The following is a 4914-nucleotide window of genomic DNA, read 5'->3' as shown; positions in this document are numbered from 1 at the left end:
GCCGGTGGAGCTAAGTTTTGCATAAAGCCAGTTTTCTCCTACAACAAAAGGGGTTGAAAGCAACAATATTACTACAATGTTTGTTGTTAACGAGATGGTTCCGCCAACCAGTTCTCGTACCCGAATAGTTGTTAACACCCACATCATTATTAAGTTGTGTCGAGAGTTCAGGGGAAATTCAATGCCTTCGGCTCAAGTTGTCCATGACCGTGGACACGGCTAATCGATTAGGTTGAGTACTCTGCAGAGTTTTGCACACGTTCCCCACAAGATTTGATCGCCTCCGGATTTGTCCTCGCACTTCAGGGTGTTTGAAGACCGGATGATCAAAACATGGTCTTTCAACGGGTCCCTCTGAATCCCTGTCGGTGCCCATCCATTCCTACCGTTCGTCTACATCTGCTAGCACCGCCTGTCCAGAGTCGCCGCGTTGTCCAACCAAGCCAGAGCCCATAATGACTTGTGGCTGTGTAGGTAAGCCTTGAGTCTTGAAGTCTCCGTCCTTCCCTTTGAGCCTGGGTGAAGCTTTCCGTAGGATGACATGGCCTCTCCAGCATCCCGGGCATCCACTGGGTTTTCCAGGGAGCCGATCAACCGTCCTTCACCCAGTGTTGCATTGCGTCCGAGGTCTTGAAAATCTTGTCTTAGTCCGGTCTTGGTTATTATATCAATCTCGCATCTCTCGTGGCATACACTCAATCGATAACCCGTCTACTTAAGCATAGCATATATATAACTTTGTCGTCCCGGGGCCAAGTATCGGGGTGTTGGTGTTCCTACCACATGATACTACACCTATGACTAAAGTTTCCAAGTACCTAGGCAGCATGCAAATAGGGCAAAGAAGGTGATCTACTATGCATTGAAAACATAGGTAAAAATAACATGATCAAAGATGACTTGCCTTGATGATAGTTGTCCTGCTCGAGCGTCTCTAAGTAACACGCTTCGCACTCCGGATGATCTACCGATACAAACACAAAGCACACCATAAGCAATTCAATCATGCCACGAGTAAAAATAACATCACATGCAATGATTGGCAAACGACTACGCAAAAGAATTTTATCGCGCGTCGGTAGGACAGAAACTTGTTTCTGTTGAAAACACTAGTAAAAATACTTGGAAAATTCTTAAATTTCTACTACAGTAAGGCTTTATCACTAGAAAACAGTAGCAAAAAGAATCAACTCAATATCATTTTTGAAACTCCTGGAATAGGCAAAACAGTGTTTAAACTAAATCTGCTCTAACTTATATTTGACAATTCCCAACACAGAAAACTTATATTTTTTAAAAAACTACAGGAAATTTGTGAGCTACTGGAAAAAGAATCAATGTCATTGGACGTAGGGATAAAAAGTTGTGATCAAAACAAGATTGAAAGTTTCTGTTTTCGAAATCTGGACAGAAAATTACAAAACTGCTAGTGCTAAAGAGAGGCACACGCGGCAAGTTCTATTGGCTGTAGTGGCTGTGTGTTTTCTTGGTTTGGAGCAAACGTCCCATGGCTTGCAAAACCATTGGCTAAAATCTTAAGTGACCAAAAGAACCGTTGGTTTTCTAGACTAAACCGAAGGGGTATAGGTGATCTAATCCTAGCGATTGCATGGTGTTGCATGGGATCTAAGGGCCGAGATTGAGTGCATGCAAATAGAGAGAGAGAGATGGATAGCTACCTTCTGGCTGTAGCTTGCACCGGCATGAAAGGAGATGACCGGCGAGGAAGGAGGGAGTAGCTCCGGGCGGTGGGGCGTCGGGCGGCGGCGGTGAGGTTCCTCCTCCGCGGGGAAGAGGCGGCGGTGGAGAGAGAGTTCGGGGAGGGCTCCTCCTCCGGGTGAGGCAGAGGTGCAGCAGCTTTCGGGCTGCTGCCGCTGCTCGCGGCGGCGGCTAGGGCGGCGGTGGGGTGAGGCGCCGGCGGCGGCTTGTGGAGACGGCGGCGGCTAGGGTTGGGGAGAGGTGGCGGTGGGGGGGGGGGGTTTATATAGGCTTAGGGGAGGAGAGTAAAAGGAAAGAGAGGGAGAACTTTGGGAAGGAGATCACGTGAGAGAAAATAGGAAAGAGAGGGAGAGGTGGCGGTGAAGAGAAAAGGAAAGGGAGGGAGGAGAAAAAAAAGGAAAGAGGAGACGTGGGGAGGGAGAGAGATTGGGGACGTGGGGGGCTGCATGCAAGGTGCATGCGTGCATGCATGGGGGCGGCTGGGCTGAGCCCTTGTGGCTCGGCCTGACAATTTTCTCTTTTTTAAAAAAAAGAAAAGAACAAACAGCAGTAAAAAAAAAAATATGGCCTCACTAACAAATACTATAAAGAGTACTAATATATATAATACATATAGGAACCCTAGTTCCACCTAATGCAATTTTTTTTAAAAGTTTTATGCAAATAGATCACACAACGCGATCGAAAAAAACTCGACTAAAATAATTCGTAGTTTGGAAAAATTTGCAAAAACCAAAAATGGTGACTTTAACTCACAGGGGAGAAGTCATATTATCTCCGCTCCGATAAATTGCCCGTAGTCACATAACGATAAAATTTTTCAGAAGAACGCAATGATGCATAAAATATGGAATGCAAATGAATGATCTATTAACATCCGAATTTAAGAAAATTGGGATGTTACAAACCTACCCACCTTAAGATGAATCTCGCCCTCGAGATTCGGGTTGGCTAGAAAATAGGTGCGGGTGGTCTCGACGAAGATCCTCTTCTCGTTCCCAGGTGGCTTCTTCCTCGGTGTGGTGGCTCCACAACACCTTGCAGAACTTGATGATCTTGCTGCGGGTAACTCTGTTGGCGGTCTCGAGAATCCGGACGGGTTTCTCCTCATACGTCAGATCGCTGTCAAGCTGTATGGCCTCTAGGGGCACTGTATCTCTCAACGGAACATCGGCCATCTCAGCGTGGCATTTCTTCAACTGGGAAACATGGAAGACATCATGAACTCCGGACAATCCTTCCGGCAGTTCCAGTTTGTATGCAACTTCGCCTCTACGTTCAAGAATTTTGTAGGGGCCAATGAAACGTGGTGCTAGTTTTCCTTTCACACCGAATCTCTTGATTCCTCGAAGTGGAGACACCCGAAGATATGCTCGATCTCCCACTTCGTACATTACTTCCTTGCGTTTGCTGTCGGCATAACTCTTCTGCCTGGACTGAGCTATCTTGAGTCGATCACGAATAAGCTTGACCTTCTCTTCAGAATCTCGGATGAGGTCGGGACCAAAAAGTTGTCGGTCTCCAACTCCATCCCACATCAACGGTGTTCTGCACGTCCTTCCGTATAGAGCTTCGAAAGGGGCCATCTTCAGACTGGTCTGGTAGCTGTTGTTGTATGAGAACTCGGCATACGGTAAATTGTCATCCCAACTAGACCCATAGTCTAGTGCGCAAGCTCTCAACATGTCCTCCAGAATCTGATTAACTCTCTCGGTCTGTCCATCTGTCTGCGGGTGAAATGCTGTGCTGAACTCCAATCTCGTTCCCAAGGTTTCGTGCAGTTGGTGCCAAAATTTCGATGTGAACTGAGCCCCTCTGTCGGACACAATGCTCTTCGGTACTCCGTGCAGACATACGATCCTTGTCATATAAATCTTGGCCAGCTTGGCACTCGTGTAGGTAGTCTTCACCGGAATGAAGTGAGCTACCTTGGTCAACCGATCGACCACAACCCAAATAGAATCATAGCCAGAACGGGTCCGAGGTAATCCTGTGATGAAGTCCATACCAAGCTTTTCCCATTTCCATTCGGGTATCGGCAGAGGTTGGAGCAAACCTGCTGGCTTCTGATGCTCGGCTTTTACTCGCTGACAAACATCGCATATAGCTACGAACTCGGCAATGTCTTTCTTCAATCCTGTCCACCAGAAACTTTCTTTCAGATCCAGATACATCTTGGTGTTACCGGGGTGTATCGAGTACGGGGAATCATGAGCTTCCTGAAGTATCAACTTCCTGAGTTCGGGATCATTGGGCACATAGATGCGATCCTCAAACCATAAAGTTCCGTGTTCATCCTCACGAAAACCTTTAGCTTTCCCGTCTTCCATTTTCTGCTTAATCTCAGCTATCTCTTTGTCAGCCTTCTGTGCTTCACGGATCTTTTCCGTCAAAGTAGACTGAATTTCCAGTGTGGCAACAAATCCTCTTGGAACTATCTCCAATTTGAGATCTCGGAGATCATCGACTAACTCCTGGGGTAATCCTCCCGCTGTGAGCGTGTTCACATAACTCTTGCGGCTCAACGCATTGGCTACAACATTTGCCTTGCCTGGGTGATAGTGCAATCTCATGTCATAGTCCTTGATCAACTCTAGCCATCGCCTCTGTCTGAGGTTCAACTCCTTCTGCGTGAAGATATATTTCAGGCTCTTGTGATCAGTGTAAACATCACAACTATTTCTGATCAGGAAATGTCTCCAGGTCTTGAGAGCGTGCACTACGGCTGCTAGTTCCAAGTCATGTGTGGCATAATTCAACTCATGAGGTCTGAGCTGTCTGGATGCATAGGCTACAACTTTGCCTTCTTGCATGAGCACTCCTCCAAGTCCTTGATGAGAAGCGTCACAATAAACCTAGAAATCCTTCTGAATGTTCGGCAATATCAGCACTGGGGCTGTCACAAGACGTTTCTTCAGCTCTTGAAAACTGGTTTCACAATCCTCAGTCCAAACATACTTGGATTCCTTCTTTAATAACTCTGTCATGGGCTTGGCAATCTTTGAGAAATTCTCAATGAACCTCCGGTAATATCCGGCAAGTCCGAGGAAACTACGGATCTCCTTGACTGAAGTGGGTGCTACCCATTCGGTGACTGCTGCGACCTTGGCAGGGTCCACTGCTATTCCTTCTCCTGAGATGACGTGTCCGAGAAATCCGACTTCCTTCAACCAAAACTCACATTTGCTGAACTTT

The sequence above is a fragment of the Hordeum vulgare genome, chromosome 5H (genome assembly GCF_904849725.1).
Source record: "Hordeum vulgare subsp. vulgare chromosome 5H, MorexV3_pseudomolecules_assembly, whole genome shotgun sequence".
Taxonomy (NCBI): domain Eukaryota; kingdom Viridiplantae; phylum Streptophyta; class Magnoliopsida; order Poales; family Poaceae; genus Hordeum; species Hordeum vulgare.
The sequence above is the reverse complement of the archived record's forward strand: the minus strand, read 5'-3'. Positions refer to the sequence as shown.